Source organism: Balaenoptera physalus (genome assembly GCF_965194825.1).
Source record: "Balaenoptera physalus genome assembly, contig: HAP1_SCAFFOLD_1842, whole genome shotgun sequence".
NCBI lineage: Eukaryota > Metazoa > Chordata > Mammalia > Artiodactyla > Balaenopteridae > Balaenoptera > Balaenoptera physalus.
In genome coordinates, this window is record NW_028124961.1 from 74,985 (window position 1) to 99,687 (window position 24,703).

A 24,703-nucleotide genomic window follows, 5' to 3' on the forward strand; every position below is an offset into this window, starting at 1 on the left:
TCTCAGTGCTCTCTGTTTTTAGACTCTATGTAAGAACAGCTAGGGCTTCCCTGGTGGCGCCTGCCAATGCAGGGGACACGGCTTCGAGCCCCGGTCTGCGAAGATCCCACATGCCGTGCAGCAACTAAGCGCATGTGCCACAACGACTGAGCCTGCATTCCAGAGCCCGTGAGCCGCAACTACCGAAGCCCACGCGCCTACAGCCCATGCTCCGCAACAAGAGAGGCCACCGCGATGAGAAGCCCGCACACCGCAACCAAGAGTAGACCCCGCTAGCCGCAACTAGAGAAAGCCCGTGCACACCAATGAGGACCCAGTGCAGCCAAAAAAATAAATACGTAGAATAAATAAGTTCAATCAATCAATCAATCAATAAACGTAAATTAAAAAAAAAAAAACAAACAAAAAAACAGAACACCTAATGCAGGTGGGAAGGTGGGAGGGACACTGTAAAGGTCATCTATGCTACATGTACAAGAACCCCGAGAGCACACCAATAGGTACCACATTTTTCACTGCTGTAGCCGAGCATTCCCCCTGTACTACCACACTGTAGCACTCCCTTCCCTCGTCTACTGCTACAGTCTCTTTGGAAGGTGTTTCAGAACTCTTGTTATGAGAGTGCCAGTTGAACTGTCCTCACTTCCGTCATTTATACCAGGATTTAAGACCTTGTGGTCCGAGATCCTGTCCAGAGAGCAAGCAGGCTAAGACTCTGTCTTTGTTTCTATATTTCATCAGAAAGGGCTCTACCCCCTCTCCTAGTTCATGGTGTGAAGTGTTCTTAGCCTCTCGGGAAAGTGGGGAGAATTCAAAGGACTCTCTATGAGAATGCTAGGCTTTGTAAAACATTTCAGTTTTTTAAAAAGAAGACTCATTTTGTATTGGACTTACAACAGTCCTATGAGATACAAAGAGAGCCAAGGATCAGTGACATGAAATGATCACCAGTAAGAATTACAACAGTCACCGCTTACCTCGTAGCATAGGGCGCACTGTCCATGATCCTTAAGAAGAGTTAGTAGAAATGCCTTGCCCATCTTGCCCCTGAACCCCTTGAAAGGTACACGACTGCTGTGTTGGTGTTTAGGGGGAGCATCTCACTTACCCGGGACTGACTTCTCCCTTGATTCCTCTGTAGTGATGGAGACTTCCCCGCTGATGAAAAATTCCCTGGGATTGCAACCTCCAAGCCAGACCGCTTTCCTATGGAATGACAGAGAACTTCAGAGACCTTGTCAAGATGAAACACCAGTCAGTCTGCGGGAGAAAGGGAAGAAGAGAACGATGGAAATCGTTTCTGGGAAACTATTTTTACATTATGTTTTGTTTGTTCCTGGTAAATAAACTGAAATCTTCTTAACATTCAAACAAAATCTAAACCACTAAATTCAACAACACAGGAGTATAACTTTTGAAAAAAATTTCTTTGGCTGCGCAGCATGTGGGATCTTAGCTCCCCAACCAGGGATTGAACCCACGCCTGCTGCATTGGAAGCGCAGAGTCTTCACCACTGGACCACCAGGGAAGTCCCAGGAATAGAACTTTTAAAGGAGAAGGTATAAACCCCTGGGTTATATGAACTGGAGATTTTTAGTAAGAAGTCAATAGATCTTTTGTTAGGCACATTTTATGTTAGGCTGTCTCCCTGCACAGGACGCAGGCGCCTTGAAAATGGAAATCACATCCCTCTATAGTACGTCCCTCTTCTTTCTGCTTTGCAGTTTGCTGCTCCACTTGTTCAACCCCACCTAGTAATAACCTATACTTCCCTTGTTCCTGTTTTCCCATCTGGAAAACAGACAAAAGGCAACCAAACAACGCAAAGGTCTCAACAAATAAGGGATACCCAAAACCAGAGATGGCCAGAACTTCTGTATCCCTCATGAAACCTAGCCCGGTGTTCAATACTTAGGTATCATTAATACATGCGTGTTGACTGAAACAGTTGAAACGCAATTCTTCCACTTCCCAGTTTAGTTTTAGTCCTCATACAAAACCTGATCATCAAATTCCTTAATGCTAGGAATCACAGTGAAAAATAATTTCTCAACTGACTTCTGTCAGATGAGTGAGAACTAAGGTTAATTCAGTGTATCTGAAGCATAGAAAGTGAGGGCAAACGTGGCACAAGATGGGGCTAGAGAAGCAGAGAGGATTCTAGAGCACGCAGAGTCTTAAAGGCCACCAGTGTGTGTTTTCTATTCTCAAAACAATGTTTGTGAGCGATGTTTATGAGCAATGTTCCAACTTGCTTTGAAGGTTTCTTGTGTGAAGAATGGATTGGAGGGAAACAAGATATATGGACACTAGTTAGGACCTAATCGCAACAGACAGGCAAGTTCAGTATTAGGATGTTGAGGAAGAGCTGACAGATTCCAGAGAAATTCAGGAGATAAACTGAAGCGGGCTTAATGGGGTATGAGATGGAGGAAAGGAAGGTCTTAGGGAATTAAAGGGTTTACTGCACACATGAGCAGAGTCTCAACATTAATCATTTGAACGTACAGAGGTAGATCTCCCACATGACACCGGTTAGGAAGCAACGGTACGCCCTTTAGAATTCCTAGAGACAACACAAATCAACTGTTTCAATGGAAAATTCGGCGGGACCGGTGCGTTTTTTCACTCCAACTTAGTTCCAAATTCCTATTACTCACATTTTCTGTGCCAAAACAACACAGCTGGAGGAACTGAAGGGGATTCCGTTTTGGTAATTGAGGAGTGTCCCCAACACTGACAGTCCCATCTTAAAAAGCACTCCCTCTGCATTTTACCCGAGGAGCAATGGCCAGAGCCTCCCTTTGAAAACGATGGGGAGAAATCAGAACATAACACACTGTCCCTTTCAGCTACTGTGAACTGAGCCGCGAGACGACCAATACGCCCTGACACAGCGCGGACGGGCCAGCGCGCGGCGGCAACAGGGACAGGAGACAGCACAAGAGACGAAGTCCAGGCCCAGGGGCCAAGGCCTATTACCTTTCCGGCATGTGCAAAACATAAAACAGAAGCAATATTGTAACAAATTCATTAAAGACTTAAGAAAAAAAAAAAAATCACATGCTAAAGTGCATACTCTAAAAACTATACTATATTGCTTCTATAAAACAAGCACTAAACGTCAGATACAGAAAAAACCCTTTTCGTGTCCTCACACCTAGGTCAAAATTACAAAGAGTTAATTCAGGAGACAGAAAGAGAAGGAATAAATCTGAATGAATCTGAGTCAGAACACAGTGCTATAGTATAACCTTAGGCACATTCCACAATACCCATGCCTAAACATGGCAAATTCCACAATACCCATGCCTCAACCTCCCTATCTATAAAGGAGTTAACCACACCAGCGCTAACCATTACTTGCCTCCTGGTAGCTTGTGAGTGTTAATATTACTTGTAAAAAAAAAAAAAAAAATTATTTTGTAATAAATACACAGATCATCAGTTGAAAGAAACAAGGAAAACTACAGCGTTATTATTATTGCCTTGTTACTAGAGCTAAACACCAGAAATCAACATAAAGAAGTTATGTACACCAAGAATGTAGGGTTTGAATATGTACTTTGAGAGGCAATCTTATAATTAGTTGTTGTACCTCTAATTGCTTCTCCTTTTTTTTTTTTTTTTAATTTAAAAAAGCAATACAGGGACTTCCCTGGTGGTTCAGTGGTAAAGAATCCGCCCTGCAATGCAGGGGACGCGGGTTCGATTCCCGGTCGGGGAACTAAGATCCCACACGCCGCGGGGCAACTAAGCCCTCGCGCCAAACTACTGAGCTCGCACACCTCAATGAGGTAGCCCACGTGCAGCAAACTACAGAGCCCACGCGCTCTGGAGACTGCACGCCACAACTAGAGAGAGAAAACCCGCACGCCACAACTAGAGAGAAGCTCTCATGCTGCAACGAAGAGCCCGTGCGCCGCAATGACAAAAAAGATCCCACATGCCTTAACGAAGGTCCCGCGTGCCGCAACTAAGACCCAATACAGCCAATCAACCAATCAATCAATCAATCAATCAAGTGGGGCAGGGGGAGCAATACAGGAATTTCCCTGGCAGTCCAGTGGTTAAGACTCCAAGCTCCCAATGCAGGGGGCACGGGCTCGATCCCTGATTGGGGAACCAAGATCCCACATGTGGCACAGCGTAGCCAAAAAAAAAAAAAAAAAAAAGCAACACATACCATACGGCATTTACCCCAGAGAACGCATGTTCGCACAAAAAAAGGTACACAAATGTCCACAGCATCTCTCTCAGTAATAGTCAAGAAATGGGAAAAAACTCAGATGTTCTTCAATGGGCAAGTGATTAAACAAACTGAAGTATAGCCAAACCATGGAATACCACTCAGCAATTAAAAAGAAAGCGGCACTGGGACCTCTCTGGTGTTCCAGCGGTTAAGACTTTGCACTCTCAATGCAGGGGGCCCAGGTTCCATCCCTGGTCAGGGAACTAGATCCCGCATGCTGCAACTAAATACCCGCACAGCCAAATAAATAAATAAATAAATATATATATATATTTTTTTTAAAAAAAAGGAGCACTATTGATTCATGCAATTTGGATGACTCTCCAGGGAATTACATTGATTGAAAAAGGCCAATCCAAAAGGTTACATACTGGGAATTCCCCGGCGGGCCAGTGTTTAGCACTCAGCACTTTCACTACCTGGGCTGGGTTCAATCCTTGGTCGGGGAACTAAGATCGCATAACCGGCAGCGCAGCCAAAAACAAACTTTTTTTTAATTAAGAAAAAAAAAAAAGGTTACACACTATATGATTTTATTCACATAGCATTCTTTTTTTTTAATTAATTAGTTAATTTATTTTATTTTTGGCTGCGTTGGGTCTTCGTTGCTGCGTGTGGGCTTTCTCTAGTTGCGGCGAGCGGGGGCTACTCTTTGTTGCAGTGCGCGGGCTTCTCGCTGCGGTGGCTTCTCTTGTTGCAGAGCACGGGCTCTAGGCACGCGCGCTTCAGTAGTTGTGGCACGTGGGCTCAGTAGTTGTGGCTCCCGGGCTCTAGAGCGCAGGCTCAGTCATTGTGGCGCATGGGCTTAGTTGCTCCGCGGCATGTGGGATCTTCCCGGACAAGGGATCAAACCCATGTCCCCTGCAATGGCAGGCAGATTCTTAACCGCTGCGCCACCAGGGAAGTCCCACATAACATTCTTGAAATGACAGGTTGCCAGGGACAGATAGGGCCGGGGGACTGGGAGATGGGCCATCTTCCCCAGGGGCTATTTTCCCTTGATCATCTGCACAAAAACTTTAGTGCAACTTTATCCACTGCACTATCAGATCATTATGATTTGGTGGGGAGTGGGGGAGCAGCAGTGGCTATAAAATGGCATCAGGAGAGATCCTGTGGGATGGAAATGTTCTGTATCTTGACTGTGTCAATGGCAATACCCAGGTTGTGACAGTATACTATGGTTCTGTAAGATGTTACCATTGGGGAAAACTGGGTAAAGGACACACAGGACCTATCTCACTATTATTTCTTACAACTGCATGTAAACCTACAATAATCTGTAAACAAAAAGCTTAATCAGAAATGAAGGCAACACATGCCTCTTGTAACAAGTAAAACAATAGCCTGTGGTCAATCTCTTTCTCTACCCGTCCCATTCCCTCCCTCTTGAGATAACCATGCAAACTCACTGCCCATACAAACAGGCATGCATTTAATACTTTCTGTTTACTGTATCAAAATGGGATCATACATACTACATTATTACCCTGCAGCCTACCTTCTTCACCCATCATCCCTATATCATAGAGACCTTAAAAAAAAAAAACTATTTTAAGTGCCAAGCAGGATGGCAGGTATAGAAAATTTTCTGACTAGGGCAAATCTGACAAATGTTTACCGTGCTAATGTGCCATAGCTCAGCCAGGTGCACTCAGTGAGAGCATAATATACAAGTAGCATTCTAAAGAGATCTGCAAAAAATGCAAGGTCTTCAGCAGCTCTTCGAGGATCCCATCCCCCTCTCTGCCTCCTCCATGGAACCATCCCATGGAGGTTTAACAGTTTAACTCCATTTGCCCCCTCCTGCTGTTTGTGCTTTTGTTGTATACTTCTGTTCTACATCTCCACAAGACATTATTATTGTCATTTATTTACAAAACAACATATAAATATAAAGGTGTATGTACCTGGGTATATGTACATATATATATTAAACACACACACAGACTTTAAGTGCTCTTTGCTCTTTCCTGCAGTTCTGTTCTTTTTTTTTGAGGGGGGGGGGCAAGTTTTTATATTGGTAAAGTTCTGTACTACTAGAAATATAAGATTTGAAAAGAAAAATGAGACTTGAGGATTATCTGTGGAGCTTATCCTCATTCTCCTGCTGACGCATTATGTGTTTATAATTTGAGAACTGCAGATAAATACAAACTGGTCTTCTCCATACTTGCTCACTAAGGAATTCCTCATTTCTAGGAAACGTCTATTTCAAGGAAAGGAAACAAACAAAAACACCTAGTGCACTAGATGATTAAAAGGTACACATTTTATAGCCTGAGTTCGAGAAAAAAATTACCCAAGAAACGGCCTTTTTCCCTAGGAGCCAGCTTCTACTAGGGGAGTCTAGGGTTCTCTAGGCAAAGAAAAAAAACTTGCCAGTTTAAACAGAATAACAGAAACGTTCAGCCAATCAAATATACAGAACTCATCACTTGCAGTGAGGAATGAAAGGCCTGTATCAACAGAAAAAATAAATGGCACAGGCAACGTCTGGAACAGAAAACAAACAGGAGGTACTTTAAAAAGCCAAAATTGCAAAGACAGATTAACAGGGTATGAAATTACACGCCGGGCAATGCACCTGTTAAAGGAAAAGAGGCGCACACCAAGTCTGAAGTCTTAAGAATTCGGTGTTTAACATTACTTCTGCATGCTGCCCAGCAGGAAACTCGGGTCCTGGCTTAATCCACAACGCACACTTCATTTAAGGAGGTGAACTGCTTGGTCTGACTCAGTTTCTTATTCTGTAAAATGAATGCAACACAGCTGTCGTGAGTCGCCAAAGAATTCTGCACAAACGCTTTGTAACTCCAAAGTGCTGTGCAAATCAGAGCAGCCCTTCTCTCCTTCACATTCGTTTGACTTGGAATTTCAGAAGTTTAGCTGAAAATATAGACGACTCGGAAGCAAGGGACTGAGAGTGACCCACACAGGTGGACAGAAATGCAAAAACTGGAGCACCTCATACAAACCACAAGAGAACACGTTCACGTGCACACGTTATCAGTAACAGAAAACGCCACCGGTAGCAACCGTAAACCACTGAGAGGACCAGCAACGACATGTGTCCAAATCCAGCCGGCAGCACAGCCTCGTCGGCGGCAGTGCCTTAAACACAGCTCCCCGCACTCCGCGGCCTAACAAGATCCACTTTTTCCAAAAAGTTTAGCAACTTGCCAAGTACACTGGCATAGTTCACCTTTTTTAATTGCTAAGCAAACATGCAGGAGAGTTGAGACAATCAAGGGAATGTTCAGCCTTCCTCAAAAATAAGATCCAGGAAATTCACGTTTTGCTTGAACAGTTTCATGTCTAAAACTGATCACAAACCTCTGTTTGATGTTGTTTTCTCGCTGCTGGCCAATGAGCCCGGGAAAGACAACGAATTCTTTCAAACAGGGAGGGCTCTCTGCACTCTTCAGCTAAACGAGCGAGGCTTTACCACCGTCACGTTTAAAATAATGAGGAGGACGCCTCGATGGAGTTTACCGGGCTGCGCTAATCACGAGGGGCCTCGGGCGCCCAGGGCGGGCCCCAGCGCCGGTGGCCGCGGGACCGGACGCCCTCCCCGGGACCCCCCCAGGACCCCCTCCCCGGGACGCGGCCGCGGGACAGGACGCCCCCCAGAACCCCTGACCGGGACGCAGCTGCGGGACAGGACGCCCCCCAGAACCCCTGCCCGGGACGCGGCTGCGAGACAGGACGCCCCCCAGGACCCCTGCCCGGGACGCGGCCGCGGGACACGAAGCTCCCCCCTCCCCAGGAACCCCTCCCCAGAGCGCGGGCCTCGCCGCCGTCACGCGGCACCCGCCGCGCTCACCGCGGGCCGGGAAACCCCTCAGGCCGACTGACCCCCGCCCGCCGCCCAGCCTCCCTCCGGCCCGCGCCGCCCGCCGCGCCTACCGCGTTCTTCTGCATCATCTTGTCCATCTTCTGGGCAATGCGGACCACCTCGTCCTCCATGGCCCCGGCAGGCCTGCCCCGCGCCGGGCCGCGGGGGACGGGAAACGAGCGGAGCTGGCGGGGCGGCGGGTAAGCCCAGGCGTCGGCGAGGGCCCTCAGCAGGCCTGACCGAGGCGCTTCCTCACTCACGGCGACGGCGACGGCGGCGGCGGCGGCGGCGGCGGCGGCGCTCCTCCCCCGCAGGCAGCGCCAATCGAGCTCCCAGCTCGCGGCGGCGGCGCTCCACCCCGCAGGCAGCGCCAATCGAGCTCCCAGCTCGCGGCGGCGGCGGCGGCGGCGCTCCTCCCCAGCAGGCAGCGCCAACTGAGCTCCCAGCTCGCGGCGGCGGCGGCGCTCCTCCCCCGCAGGCAGCGCCAATCGAGCTCCCAGCTCGCGGCGGCGGCGCTCCACCCCGCAGGCAGCGCCAATCGAGCTCCCAGCTCGCGGCGGCGGCGGCGGCGGCGCTCCTCCCCAGCAGGCAGCGCCAACTGAGCTCCCAGCTCGCGGCGGCGGCGGTGCTCCTCCCCCGCAGGCAGCGCCAATCCAGCTCCCAGCTCGCGGCGGCGGCGGCGGCGGCGCTCCTCCCCGCAGGCAGCGCCAATCGAGCTCCCAGCTCGCGGCGGCGGCGGCGGCGCTCCTCCCCCGCAGGCAGCGCCAATCGAGCTCCCAGCTCGCGGCGGCGGCGGCGGCGGCGCTCCTCCCCAGCAGGCAGCGCCAACTGAGCTCCCAGCTCGCGGCGGCGGCGGCGGCGGCGCTCCTACCCCGCAGGCAGCGCCAATCGAGCTCCCAGCTCGCGGCGGCGGCGGCGGCGGCGCTCCTCACCCGCAGGCAGCGCCAATCCAGCTCCCAGCTCGCGGGGGCGGCGCTCCTCCACCGCAGGCAGCGCCAATCCAGCTCCCAGCTCGCGGCGGCGGCGGCGGCGGCGCTCCTCCCCCGCAGGCAGCGCCAATCGAGCTCCCAGCTCGCGGCGGCGGCGCTCCACCCCGCAGGCAGCGCCAATCGAGCTCCCAGCTCGCGGCGGCGGCGGCGGCGGCGCTCCTCCCCAGCAGGCAGCGCCAACTGAGCTCCCAGCTCGCGGCGGCGGCGGCGCTCCTCCCCCGCAGGCAGCGCCAATCAAGCTCCCAGCTGGCGGCGGCGGCGGCGGCGCTCCTCCCCCGCAGGCAGCGCAAATCCAGCTCCCAGCTCGCGGCGGCGGCGGCGGCGGCGGCGGCGCTCCTCCCCCGCAGGCAGCGCCAATCAAGCTCCCAGCTCGCGGCGGCGGCGGCGGCGCTCCTCCCCCGCAGGCAGCGCCAATCGAGCTCCCAGCTCGCGGCGGCGGCGGCGGCGGCGGCAGCGGCGGCGGCGACGCTCCTCCCCCGCAGGCAGCGCCAATCGAGCTCCCAGCTCGCGGCGGCGCTCCTCCCCCGCAGGCAGCGCCAATCGAGCTCCCAGCTCTCGGCGGCGGCGGCGGCGCTCCTCCCCCACAGGCAACTCCAGTCGAGCTCCCAGCTCTGTTCTTTTTTTTTTTTTTTTTGGAATTTTGAGATTTTTCATTTGAAGTAAGTCTTAATGCTATTAAATTCACAAATATGCTAATTTAAATACCCAAGTCTATTATCTAAGACACACATTGCAAACACAAATATCTATTCTCTCCACATGTCAGAGCCCATTCATTTCATGGTTTGGAAATGGGGAGAATAGATCCCCTTAAACTGCAAGTCAGCAGGTGTTTCTTTACAGTTAACTTCAGCAAAATTCATACAAAATATTAATTAACAATGATCTTCTTGTTAACTCACAAGGAAACACCTTCAAAGCTGCATTTTGTTAAAGTTTCTGTACTAAAATGTAGAAAAACTGAACTACACAAATATTGAAAAGTTAAAAATTCCTTAATTTTTTATTCCTGGTACCACTACCACAATTTACAGGGCAATATACCTGATGTAATGAAAAGAAAAAGAAAAAGACAAAGCTACAACAGATAAAAGACCTCAGGAATGTACATCTAATTGACACTCCATTGCATTAATCAATAGCTGCACTTTTTGCAAACTGTGGCTAGGACAGTCCTGAGCAAGAAGGGTTTCCTGTTTAAGCTGCAGTAACTTTTCTGACTATGGATCATCGTTCCTTCTGTGGCAGATTTTTACAGTTCCTCTAATGCATTCGGGACGACTGTCTCAAAGTAACCTGCAGCTTTCCTGACACCTCCTCGCTCTCTCTCCTGCCAAGAACTGTAGCCCTTTTCTTGTGAGTTTTGAGAACCTTCTGCTACCATATCCACCACTTCCACCACCAGATCCATAACCACCACCATAGGGACTTCCCGAGCTTCTTCCACCAAAACTGCCTCCCTTCATGGGTCCATCATTTGATTGCTGTTGTCCACTATAATTTCCAAAATCATTATAGCTCCCACCACCACCATAGTTACCTCCAAAATTTCCTCCTTCATTGTAACCATCATATCCTCCACCACCGCCACCATATCCCCCATCTTGGTTTCCATATCCTGGTCCACCACCACCATAGCCTCCTCTACTACTGTAACCAGGACCACCGCCATAGTTACCACCGTCGCCTCCAAATCCGTTCTATCCACCATCACCTCCTCCATAACTACCTCTGCTGCCACCACCTCCACCACCATAGCCTCCTCTTCCACCAAGTTTCCACCACGGCCAAAGTTACCTCCACCACCTCCAAAGTTTCCTCCACGACCCATAAAGTTGCCAGATCCACCTCCACGACCTCTTTGTGATCCAGCAGATTGCGTTTCTTCTTTAGGAAGGGCCTTTTTCACTTCACAATTATGCCCATTAATAGTGTGGTATTTCTGAACAACAATTTTATCAACTGTATCATGATCATCAAAAGTTACAAAAGCAAATCCTCTCTTTTTTCCACTCTGCCTGTCTTCCATAACTTCTATGGTTTCAATCTCGCCATGCTTTTCAAAGTAGTCTCTCAAATTACATTCTTCTGTATCTTCTTTAATACCACCAACAAAAATTTTCTTCACTGTTAGATGGGCACCAGGCTTTACAGATCCTCTCTAGAACCAGCTCTCTTTGGTTCCACTACACGCCCATCAACCTTGTGTGGTCGAGCACACATTGCTGCATCCACCTCTTCAACCCAAGAGTAAGTCACAAAACCAAAGCCCCTGGAACGTTTTGTTTGGGGGTCTCTTATCACCACACAATCTGTAAGTGTGCCCCATTCCTCAAAATGTTCTCTTAAGCTATCGTCTGTAGTTTCAAAGCTCAGACCACCAATAAACAGTTTTCTCAACTGTTCTGGTTCCTTTGGATCATGGCCCTCCTCCCCACCCCACCCCCGGCGGCGGCGGCGGCGGCGACGGCGGCGGCGGCGACGGCGACGGCCGGAGTCGGGCTGGGGGCGACCGGGCGGCGGTTTTACCTCCGTTTTGAGACCGGACTCGCCTCTTCCAACTCGAGTTCAATATGGGACGGAGAGGCCAGCTCTGTTCTATGTTGGGCCATTTTACTTCAGCCTAAAAAAATTTCTTCTAGTATTCCCTAAGGTCTGCTGGGGATCAGTTTTCTTATTTTTCATTTATCTGTATTTGATTTTTTAAAATTGATTCCAATTTTCTGTTGAGATTCTCCATATTTTAATCTATTAATCCCCATCTTTTACTCTCAATATAGTCATTTTAAAGTTCTGTGCTAACTCCAGAATCTGAATTCCCTCTAAATCAATTTTTCTTGTTTTGTTTTGTTTTTTTTTTGTCTTAATTTTTAGTCACTTTTTCCTGCTTCAGGAATTTCATAATTTTTGATTGTGTGCTGGACATGGTGAATAAAAAATTCATAGAGACTGAAGATGCTATTACTTTGAACCAGAGAAGATTTACCCCTTTCTCTGTTAATCAGAGTGGCTGATCATTTCAGTCATTTCAGGAATTTTACTAGGTCAGAACTGGGTTGGAGCTTTACTTGTCTCATGCTACCTATGATTTTTCCTGATTTGTGGCCTCCCTGGATTTTTGCTGTGAGCCTGACAGGTCTTTGATTCTTCAATAAATACAGTCAGTTATTGACTTCAGTCTTTCAGATGTTTGAATTCAGCTCTTTAGGCTCTCAGTTCTCACAGCTTCAGAGTATGGCAAATGTAAGGAGAGACCAGCTATGTATTTGTTACCGTTACACTTTCTCAATGAAAATTTGTCTCATAAACACTGAAACATTGCAGGTGATTTCACTTTTTCTGACTCAGCCCCCTTCTTGGGGATGGCACTTCTGGGTTTTTACTGTGAGTCTGGTAGGTCTCTGATTCCTCACTTTGGAAAGTTCTCTCCCTCAGGCATTAGGTATTTAAGCTTCCTGCTTTCTATAGGTTCAAAAACTGGCAAATGTCTTGAAGAGGAGACCTAATGATTGTCACAGGCCCCTTTATCTAGCGGGATTTGGTTTGTTCGTGCCATGACTGTGCAGGAAATTTCACTCTGCTTTCTTGGCTCAGTCCCCCATCATCCTGTACCACCCTGACACTAAGGAAATGTCCTGTGGGGGAAATCGGCTTGACATTCTGCTAGATTTCACTCCATCATGCCAGCAAATGAGTTCATCAAAAGGTATGGTGATTTCTCTTTTCCAGTGGAGTATGTCCACTACATAAGGAAATACAAAAGACAGTATAAATGTATTTTTGTTTGTAATTCAGTTTTTCTCCTATATGACTTAAAAGACAAATGCAGTATAAGCAAGTCCCAAATACATAAAGAAAAACTAACAGAATTAAAATGATAAAGCCTGACACTATTTTTTAAATAAATAAATAAATTTATTTATTTATTTATTTGTATTTTTATTTTTGGCTGCGTTGGGTCTTCGTTGCTGCGCGCGGGTTTTCTCTAGCTGTGGCGAGCAGGGGCTACTCTTTGTTGTGGTGCGTGGCCTTCTCGTTGCGGTGGCTTCTCTTGTTGAGGAGCACGGGCTCTAAGTGCATGGGCTTCAGTAGTTGTGGCTCTTGGGCTCTAGAGCGCAGGCTCAGTAGTTTTGGCGTGCGGGCTTAGTTGCTCCGCGGCATGTGGGATCTTCCCAGACCAGGGCTCGAGCCCGTGTCCCCTGCATTGGCAGGCGGATTCTTAACCACTGTACCACCAGGGAAGTCCGAAAAACTGACACTATTAAAGGGAGAAATATTTCAAGCCAATAGCAAAAGGTCATATATTGTATAATTCCATGTCTATGAAATGTCCAGGATGAGCAAATCCATATAGACAGAAAGTAGATTAGTGGATGCCAGGGGATGTTGGGGAGGGGAAAATAGGGAGTAACAGCTAACATATACAAGATTTCTTTGTGGGGGGCGTGACAAAAATGTTCTGGAATTAGATAGCAATATTGGTTGTGAAAATACTAAGAACTAGTGAATTGTACACTTACTTTAATCGGTGAATTTTTTTTTTTTAATCTTGTAGAAGTTTTTATTTCAGTGATTACAAGAACGCAGTAAATGGAAACTATGCTGGTTTACATTAGGCATGCACCTCTACCTGAAACTGCTGTTAGTTTTTGACTGGCCTAAATCTTTATAACTTATTTTTGCATTAGGCACATCTTTAAATTTTTTTGGACCCTGACATACAGGGTAAGTTAACTTCTTCCTTGTGGCAGTTTAGTATGAGAATTATGTTCGCTGGCTAGATTCCTTTAACTAAAGGCCTCTAAGACTCTCAGGCTACCTGTACTAGCTCAAGACTGTACTTTATATATAGATATAAAGATGATAAAATAAAATAAAATAAAGCTTTTGGGAGGTCTGACGTCTTCTGCCAGCGTTCAGTGGGTGTTCTGTAGGAGCAGTTCCACGTGTAGATGTATTTCTACTGTATCTGTGGGAAGGAAGGTGATCTCCACGTCTTACTCTTCTGCCATCTTGCCCCTCCCTCCCCCCAGGAATATCACTTTTAAAGGAGAAGGTATAAACCCCTTGGTTATATGAACTGGAGATTTTAGTAAGAAGTCAATATATTTTTTGTTAGGCACATGTTATGTTAGGCTGTCTCCCTGCACAGGACGCAGGCGCCTTGAAAATGGAAATCATATCCCTCTATAGTACGTCCCTCTTCTTTCTGCTTTGCAGTTTGCTGCTCCACTTGTTCAACCCCACTTAGTAATAACCTATACTTCCCTTGTTCCTGTTTTCCCATCTGGAAAACAGACAAAAGGCAACCAAACAACGCAAAGGTCTCAACAAATAAGGGATATCCAAAACCAGAGATGGCCAGAACTTCTGTATCCCTCATGAAACCTAGTCCCGTGTTCAATACTTAGGTATCATTAATACATGCGTGTTGACTGACACAGTTTAAACTCAATTCTTCCACTTCCCAGTTTAGTTTTAGTCCTCATACAAAACCTGATCATCAAATTCCTTAATGCTAGGAATCACAGTGAAAAATAATTTCTCAACTGACTTCTGTCAGATGAGTGAGAACTAAGGTTAATTCAGTGTATCTGAAGCATAGACAGTGAGGGCACAAGTGGCACAAGATGGGGCTAGAGAAGCAGAGAGGATTCTAGACCACGCAGAGTCTTAAAGGCCAACACTGTGTTTTCTATTCTCAAAACAATGTTTGTGAGCGATGTTTATGAGCAATGTTCCAACTTGCTTTGAAGGTTTCTTGTGTGAAGAATGGATTGGAAGGAAACAAGATATATGGACACTAGTTAGGACCTAATCGCAACAGACAGGCAAGTTCAGTATTAGAATGTTGAGGGAGAGCTGACAGATTCCAAAGAAATTCAGGAGATAAACTGAAGCGGGCTTAATGGGGTATGAGATGGAGGAAAGGAAGGTCTTAGGGAATTAAAGGGTTTACTGCACACATGAGCAAAGTCTCAAAATTAATCATTTGAACGTACAGAGGTAGATCTCCCAAATGACACCGGTTAGGAAGCAACGGTACGCCCTTTAGAATTCCTAGAGACAACACAAATCAACTGTTTCGATGGAAAATTCGGCGGGACCGGTGCGTTTTTTCACTCCAACTTAGTTCCAAATTCCTATTACTCACATTTTCTGTGCCAAAACAACACAGCTGGAGGAACTGAAGGGGATTCCGTTTTGGTAATTAAGGAGTGGCCCTAACACTGACAGTCCCATCTTAAAAAGCACTCCCTCTGCATTTTACCCGAGGAGCAATGGCCAGAGCCTCCCTTTGAAAACGATGGGCAGAAATCAGAACATTACACACTGTCCCTTTCAGCTACTGTGAACTGAGCCGGGAGACGACCAATATCCCCTGGCACAGCACGGACGGGCCAGCGCGCGGGGGCAACAGGGACAGGAGACAGCACAAGAGACGAAGCCCAGGCCCAGGGGCCAAGGCCTATTACCTTTCCGGCATGTGCAAAACATAAAACAGAAGCAATATTGTAACAAATTCATTAAAGACTTAAGAAGAAAAAAAAATCAGATGCTAAAGTGCATACTCTAACCACTATACTATATTGCTTCTATAAAACAAGCACTAAACCTCAGGTACAGGAAAAAACCCTTTTCGTGTCCTCACACCTAGGTCAAAATTACAAAGAGTTATTAATTCAGGAGACAGAAAGAGAAGGAGTAAATCTGAATGAATCTGAGTCAGAACACAGTGTTATAACCTTAGGTAAATTCCACAATACCCATGCCTCAACATGGCAAATTCCACAATATCCATGCCTCAACCTCCCTATCTATAAAGGAGTTAACCACACCAGCACTAACCATTACTTGCCTCCTGGTAGCTTGTGAGTGTTAATTATTATTTGTAAGAAATACACAGATCATCAGTTGAAAGAAACAAGGAAAACTACAGCGTTATTATTATTGTCTTGTTACTAGAGCTAAACACCAGAAATCAACATAAAGAAGTTATGTACACCAACAATGTAGGGTTTGAATATGTACTTTGAAAGGCAATCATATAATTAGTTGTTTTACCTCTGATTGCTTTTCCTTTTTTTTTTTTTTTTTAATTTAAAAAAGCAATACAGGGACTTCCCTGGTGGTTCAGTGGTAAAGAATCCGCCCTGCAATGCAGGGGACGTGGGTTCGATTCCCGGTCGGGGAACTAAGATCCCACACGCCGCGGGGCAACTAAGCCCTCGCGCCAAACTACTGAGCTCGCACACCTCAATGAGGTAGCCCACGTGCAGCAAACTACAGAGCCCACGCGCTCTGGAGCCTGCACGCCACAACTACAGAGCCCACGTGCCACAACTAGAGAGAGAAAACCCGCACGCCACAACTAGAGAGAAGCTCTCATGCTGCAACGAAGAGCCCGTGCGCCGCAATGACAAAAAAGATCCCACATGCCTTAACGAAGGTCCCGCGTGCCGCAACTAAGACCCAATACAGCCAATCAACCAATCAATCAATCAATCAATCAAGTGGGGCAGGGGGAGCAATACAGGAATTTCCCTGGCAGTCCAGTGGTTAAGACTCCAAGCTCCCAATGCAGGGGGCACGGGCTCGATCCCTGATTGGGGAACCAAGATCCCACATGTGGCACAGCGTAGCCAAAAAAAAAAAAAAAAAGCAACACTTACCATACGGCATTTACCCCAGAGAACGCATGTTCGCACAAAAAAAGGTACACAAATGTCCACAGCATCTCTCTCAGTAATAGTCAAGAAATGGGAAAAAACTCAGATGTTCTTCAATGGGCAAGTGATTAAACAAACTGAAGTATAGCCAAACCATGGAATACTACTCAGCAATTAAAAAGAAAGCGGCACTGGGACCTCTCTGGTGTTCCAGCGGTTAAGACTCTGCACTCTCAATGCAGGGGGCCCAGGTTCCATCCCTGGTCAGGGAACTAGATCCCGCATGCTGCAACTATATACCCGCACAGCCAAATAAATAAATAAATATATATATATTTTTTTTTTTAAAAAAAGGAGCACTATTGATTCATGCAATTTGGATGACTCTCCAGGGAATTACATTGATTGAAAAAGGCCAATCCAAAAGGTTACATACTGGGAATTCCCTGGCGGGCCAGTGTTTAGCACTCAGCACTTTCACTACCTGGGCTGGGTTCAATCCTTGGTCGGGGAACTAAGATCGCATAACCGGCAGCGCAGCCAAAAACAAACTTTTTTTTAATTAAGAAAAAAAAAAAAGGTTACACACTATATGATTTTATTCACATAGCATTCTTTTTTTTTAATTAATTAGTTAATTTATTTTATTTTTGGCTGCGTTGGGTCTTCGTTGCTGCGTGTGGGCTTTCTCTAGTTGCGGCGAGCGGGGGCTACTCTTTGTTGCAGTGCGCGGGCTTCTCGCTGCGGTGGCTTCTCTTGTTGCAGAGCACGGGCTCTAGGCACGCGGGCTTCAGTAGTTGTGGCACGTGGGCTCAGTAGTTGTGGCTCCCGGGCTCTAGAGCGCAGGCTCAGTCATTGTGGCGCATGGGCTTAGTTGCTCCGCGGCATGTGGGATCTTCCCGGACAAGGGATCAAACCCATGTCCCCTGCAATGGCAGGCAGATTCTTAACCGCTGCGCCACCAGGGAAGTCCCACATAACATTCTTGAAATGACAGGTTGCCAGGGACAGATAGGGCCGGGGGACTGGGAGATGGGCCATCTTCCCCAGGGGCTATTTTCCCTTGATCATCTGCACAAAAACTTTAGTGCAACTTTATCCACTGCACTATCAGATCATTATGATTTGGTGGGGAGTGGGGGAGCAGCAGTGGCTATAAAATGGCATCAGGAGAGATCCTGTGGGATGGAAATGTTCTGTATCTTGACTGTGTCAATGGCAATACCCAGGTTGTGACAGTATACTATGGTTCTGTAAGATGTTACCATTGGGGAAAACTGGGTAAAGGACACACAGGACCTATCTCACTATTATTTCTTACAACTGCATGTAAACCTACAATAATCTGTAAACAAAAAGCTTAATCAGAAATGAAGGCAACACATGCCTCTTGTAACAAGTAAAACAATAGCCTGTGGTCAATCTCTTTCTCTACCCGTCCCATTCCCTCCCTCTTGAGATAACCATGCAAACTCACTGCTCATACAAACAGGCATGCATTTAATACTTTCTGTTTACTGTATCAAAATGGGATCATACATACTACATTATTACCCTGCAGCCTACCTTCTTCACCCATCATCCCTATATCATAGAGACCTTAAAAAAAAAAAACTATTTTAAGTGCCAAGCAGGATGGCAGGTATAGAAAATTTTCTGACTAGGGCAAATCTGACAAATGTTTACCGTGCTAATGTGCCATAGCTCAGCCAGGTGCACTCAGTGAGAGCATAATATACAAGTAGCATTCTAAAGAGATCTGCAAAAAATGCAAGGTCTTCAGCAGCTCTTCGAGGATCCCATCCCCCTCTCTGCCTCCTCCATGGAACCATCCCATGGAGGTTTAACAGTTTAATTCCATTTGCCCCCTCCTGCTGTTTGTGCTTTTGTTGTATACTTCTGTTCTACATCTCCACAAGACATTATTATTGTCATTTATTTACAAAACAACATATAAATATAAAGGTGTATGTACCTGGGTATATGTACATATATATATTAAACACACACACAGACTTTAAGTGCTCTTTGCTCTTTCCTGCAGTTCTGTTCTTTTTTTTTGGGGGGGGGGGGGGCAAGTTTTTATATTGGTAAAGTTCTGTACTACTAGAAATATAAGATTTGAAAAGAAAAATGAGACTTGAGGATTATCTGTGGAGCTTATCCTCATTCTCCTGCTGACGCATTATGTGTTTATAATTTGAGAACTGCAGATAAATACAAACTGGTCTTCTCCATACTTGCTCACTAAGGAATTCCTCATTTCTAGGAAACGTCTATTTCAAGGAAAGGAAACAAACAAAAACACCTAGTGCACTAGATGATTAAAAGGTACACATTTTATAGCCTGAGTTCGAGAAAAAAATTACCCAAGAAACGGCCTTTTTCCCTAGGAGCCAGCTTCTACTAGGGGAGTCTAGGGTTCTCTAGGCAAAGAAAAAAAACTTGCCAGTTTAAACAGAATAACAGAAACGTTCAGCCAATCAAATATACAGAACTCATCACTTGCAGTGAGGAATGAAAGGCCTGTATCAACAGAAAAAATAAATGGCACAGGCAACGTCTGGAACAGAAAACAAACAGGAGGTACTTTAAAAAGCCAAAATTGCAAAGACAGATTAACAGGGTATGAAATTACACGCCGGGCAATGCACCTGTTAAAGGAAAAGAGGCGCACACCAAGTCTGAAGTCTTAAGAATTCGGTGTTTAACATTACTTCTGCATGCTGCCCAGCAGGAAACTCGGGTCCTGGCTTAATCCACAACGCACACTTCATTTAAGGAGGTGAACTGCTTGGTCTGACTCAGTTTCTTATTCTGTAAAATGAATGCAACACAGCTGTCGTGAGTCGCCAAAGAATTCTGCACAAACGCTTTGTAACTCCAAAGTGCTGTGCAAATCAGAGCAGCCCTTCTCTCCTTCACATTCGTTTGACTTGGAATTTCAGAAGTTTAGCTGAAAATATAGACGACTCGGAAGCAAGGGACTGAGAGTGACCCACACAGGTGGACAGAAATGCAAAAACTGGAGCACCTCATACAAACCACAAGAGAACACGTTCACGTGCACACGTTATCAGTAACAGAAAACGCCACCGGTAGCAACCGTAAACCACTGAGAGGACCAGCAACGACATGTGTCCAAATCCAGCCGGCAGCACAGCCTCGTCGGCGGCAGTGCCTTAAACACAGCTCCCCGCACTCCGCGGCCTAACAAGATCCACTTTTTCCAAAAAGTTTAGCAACTTGCCAAGTACGCTGGCATAGTTCACCTTTTTTAATTGCTAAGCAAACATGCAGGAGAGTTGAGACAATCAAGGGAATGTTCAGCCTTCCTCAAAAATAAGATCCAGGAAATTCACGTTTTGCTTGAACAGTTTCATGTCTAAAACTGATCACAAACCTCTGTTTGATGTTGTTTTCTCGCTGCTGGCCAATGAGCCCGGGAAAGACAACGAATTCTTTTCAAACAGGGAGGGCTCTCTGCACTCTTCAGCTAAACCAGCGAGGCTTTACCACCGTCACGTTTAAAATAATGAAGAGGACGCCTCGATGGAGTTTACCGGGCTGCGCTAATCACGAGGGGCCTCGGGCGCCCAGGGCGGGCCCCAGCGCCGGTGGCCGCGGGACCGGACGCCCTCCCCGGGACCCCCCCAGGACCCCCTCCCCGGGACGCGGCCGCGGGACAGGACGCCCCCCAGAACCCCTGACCGGGACGCAGCTGCGGGACAGGACGCCCCCCAGAACCCCTGCCCGGGACGCGGCTGCGAGACAGGACGCCCCCCAGGACCCCTGCCCGGGACGCGGCCGCGGGACACGAAGCTCCCCCCTCCCCAGGAACCCCTCCCCAGAGCGCGGGCCTCGCCGCCGTCACGCGGCACCCGCCGCGCTCACCGCGGGCCGGGAAACCCCTCAGGCCGACTGACCCCCGCCCGCCGCCCAGCCTCCCTCCGGCCCGCGCCGCCCGCCGCGCTTACCGCGTTCTTCTGCATCATCTTGTCCATCTTCTGGGCAATGCGGACCACCTCGTCCTCCATGGCCCCGGCAGGCCTGCCCCGCGCCGGGCCGCGGGGGACGGGAAACGAGCGGAGCTGGCGGGGCGGCGGGTAAGCCCAGGCGTCGGCGAGGGCCCTCAGCAGGCCTGACCGAGGCGCTTCCTCACTCACGGCGACGGCGACGGCGACGGCGGCGGCGGCGGCGGCGGCGGCGGCGGCGGCGCTCCTCACCCGCAGGCAGCGCCAATCCAGCTCACAGCTCGCGGGGGCGGCGCTCCTCCCCCGCAGGCAGCGCCAATCCAGCTCCCAGCTCGCGGCGGCGGCGGCGGCGCTCCTCCCCCGCAGGCAGCGCCAATCGAGCTCCCAGCTCGCGGCGGCGGCGGCGGCGCTCCTCCCCCGCAGGCAGCGCCAATCGAGCTCCCAGCTCGCGGCGGCGGCGGCGGCGGCGCTCCTCCCCAGCAGGCAGCGCCAACTGAGCTCCCAGCTCGCGGCGGCGGCGGCGGCGGCGCTCCTACCCCGCAGGCAGCGCCAATCGAGCTCCCAGCTCGCGGCGGCGGCGGCGGCCCTCCTCACCCGCAGGCAGCGCCAATCCAGCTCCCAGCTCGCGGGGGCGGCGCTCCTCCACCGCAGGCAGCGCCAATCCAGCTCCCAGCTCGCGGCGGCGGCGGCGGCGGCGCTCCTCCCCCGCAGGCAGCGCCAATCGAGCTCCCAGCTCGCGGCGGCGGCGCTCCACCCCGCAGGCAGCGCAAATCGAGCTCCCAGCTCGCGGCGGCGGCGGCGGCGGCGCTCCTCCCCAGCAGGCAGCGCCAACTGAGCTCCCAGCTCGCGGCGGCGGCGGCGCTCCTCCCCCGCAGGCAGCGCCAATCCAGCTCCCAGCTCGCGGCGGCGGCGGCGGCGGCGCTCCTCCCCCGCAGGCAGCGCCAATCGAGCTCCCAGCTCGCGGCGGCGGCGGCGGCGCTCCTCCCCCGCAGGCAGCGCCAATCGAGCTCCCAGCTCGCGGCGGCGGCGGCGGCGGCGCTCCTCCCCCGCAGGCAGCGCCAACTGAGCTCCCAGCTCGCGGCGGCGGCGGCGGCGGCGCTCCTCCCCCGCAGGCAGCGCCAACTGAGCTCCCAGCTCGCGGCGGCGGCGGCGCTCCTCCCCCGCAGGCAGCGCCAATCCAGCTCCCAGCTCGCGGCGGCGGCGGCGGCGCTCCTCCCCCGCAGGCAGCGCCAATCGAGCTCCCAGCTCGCGGCGGCGGCGGCGGCGGCGCTCCTCCCCCGCAGGCAGCGCCAACTGAGCTCCCAGCTCGCGGCGGCGGCGGCGGCGGCGCTCCTACCCCGCAGGCAGCGCCAATCGAGCTCCCAGCTCGCGGCGGCGGCGGCGGCGCTCCTCACCCGCAGGCAGCGCCAATCCAGCTCCCAGCTCGCGGGGGCGGCGCTCCTCCACCGCAGGCAGCGCCAATCCAGCTCCCAGCTCGCGGCGGCGGCGGCGGCGGCGCTCCTCCCCCGCAGGCAGCGCCAATCGAGCTCCCAGCTCGCGGCGGCGGCGCTCCACCCCGCAGGCAGCGCCAATCGAGCTCCCAGCTCGCGGCGGCGGCGGCGGCGGCGCTCCTCCCCAGCAGGCAGCGCCAACTGAGCTCCCAGCTCGCGGCGGCGGCGGCGGCGGCGGCAGCGGCGGCGGCGGCGGCGACGCTCCTCCCCCGCAGGCAGCGCCAATCGAGCTCCCAGCTCGCGGCGGCGCTCCTCCCACGCAGGCAGCGCCAATCGAGCTCCCAGCTCTCGGCGGCGGCGGCGGCGCTCCTCCCCCACAGGCAGCTCCAATCGAGCTCCCAGCTCTGTTCTTTTTTTTTTTTTTTTTGAATTTTGAGATTTTTCATTTGAAGTAAGTCTTAATGCTATTAAATTCACAAATATGCTAATTTAAATACCCAAGTCTATTATCTAAGACACACATTGCAAACACAAATATCTATTCTCTCCACATGTCAGAGCCCATTCATTTCATGGTTTGGAAATGGGGAGAATAGATCCCCTTAAACTGCAAGTCAGCAGGTGTTTCTTTACAGTTAACTTCAGCAAAATTCATACAAAATATTAATTAACAATGATCTTCTTGTTAACTCACAAGGAAACACCTTCAAAGCTGCATTTTGTTAAAGTTTCTGTACTAAAATGTAGAAAAACTGAACTACACAAATATTGAAAAGTTAAAAATTCCTTAATTTTTTATTCCTGGTACCACTACCACAATTTACAGGGCAATATACCTGATGTAATGAAAAGAAAAAGAAAAAGACAAAGCTACAACAGATAAAAGACCTCAGGAATGTACATCTAATTGACACTCCATTGCATTAATCAATAGCTGCACTTTTTGCAAACTGTGGCTAGGACAGTCCTGAGCAAGAAGGGTTTCCTGTTTAAGCTGCAGTAACTTTTCTGACTATGGATCATCGTTCCTTCTGTGGCAGATTTTTACAGTTCCTCTAATGCATTCGGGACGACTGTCTCAAAGTAACCTGCAGCTTTCCTGACACCTCCTCGCTCTCTCTCCTGCCAAGAACTGTAGCCCTTTTCTTGTGAGTTTTGAGAACCTTCTGCTACCATATCCACCACTTCCACCACCAGATCCATAACCACCACCATAGGGACTTCCCGAGCTTCTTCCACCAAAACTGCCTCCCTTCATGGGTCCATCATTTGATTGCTGTTGTCCACTATAATTTCCAAAATCATTATAGCTCCCACCACCACCATAGTTACCTCCAAAATTTCCTCCTTCATTGTAACCATCATATCCTCCACCACCGCCACCATATCCCCCATCTTGGTTTCCATATCCTGGTCCACCACCACCATAGCCTCCTCTACTACTGTAACCAGGACCACCGCCATAGTTACCACCGTCGCCTCCAAATCCGTTCTATCCACCATCACCTCCTCCATAACTACCTCTGCTGCCACCACCTCCACCACCATAGCCTCCTCTTCCACCAAGTTTCCACCACGGCCAAAGTTACCTCCACCACCTCCAAAGTTTCCTCCACGACCCATAAAGTTGCCAGATCCACCTCCACGACCTCTTTGTGATCCAGCAGATTGCGTTTCTTCTTTAGGAAGGGCCTTTTTCACTTCACAATTATGCCCATTAATAGTGTGGTATTTCTGAACAACAATTTTATCAACTGTATCATGATCATCAAAAGTTACAAAAGCAAATCCTCTCTTTTTTCCACTCTGCCTGTCTTCCATAACTTCTATGGTTTCAATCTCGCCATGCTTTTCAAAGTAGTCTCTCAAATTACATTCTTCTGTATCTTCTTTAATACCACCAACAAAAATTTTCTTCACTGTTAGATGGGCACCAGGCTTTACAGATCCTCTCTAGAACCAGCTCTCTTTGGTTCCACTACACACCCATCAACCTTGTGTGGTCGAGCACACATTGCTGCATCCACCTCTTCAACCCAAGAGTAAGTCACAAAACCAAAGCCCCTGGAACGTTTTGTTTGGGGGTCTCTTATCACCACACAATCTGTAAGTGTGCCCCATTCCTCAAAATGTTCTCTTAAGCTATCGTCTGTAGTTTCAAAGCTCAGACCACCAATAAACAGTTTTCTCAACTGTTCTGGTTCCTTTGGATCATGGCCCTCCTCCCCACCCCCCCCGGCGGCGGCGGTGGCGGCGGCGGCGGCGGCGGCGGCGGCGACGGCCGGAGTCGGGCTGGGGGCGACCGGGCGGCGGTTTTACCTCCGTTTTGAGACCGGACTCGCCTCTTCCAACTCGAGTTCAATATGGGACGGAGAGGCCAGCTCTGTTCTATGTTGGGCCATTTTACTTCAGCCTAAAAAAATTTCTTCTAGTATTCCCTAAGGTCTGCTGGGGATCAGTTTTCTTATTTTTCATTTATCTGTATTTGATTTTTTAAAATTGATTCCAATTTTCTGTTGAGATTCTCCATATTTTAATCTATTAATCCC

The 24,703-nt window shown here is 49.3% G+C and overlaps 1 long non-coding RNA gene and 1 pseudogene across 2 annotated transcripts in view; both read right to left on the minus strand.

The window, feature by feature from the left end:
• Positions 1-1,226, minus strand: part of LOC309654058 — a 38,149-nt gene extending 36,923 nt beyond the window's left edge. Inside the window, exon 1 of the long non-coding RNA XR_014259779.1 lies at positions 1,109-1,226. This is a non-coding gene — a long non-coding RNA (uncharacterized lncRNA). The remainder of the gene's footprint in view (positions 1-1,108) is intronic.
• A 2,030-nt stretch (positions 1,227-3,256) lies between these two features.
• On the minus strand, positions 3,257-24,424 carry LOC309654061 (annotated as a pseudogene). Its single transcript has 3 exons — positions 23,847-24,424; positions 10,929-11,582; positions 3,257-3,282 (listed from the first exon to the last, which is right to left on the minus strand). The product of its transcript is annotated as an uncharacterized misc_RNA (transcript).
• Positions 24,425-24,703: the final 279 nt, after the last annotated feature.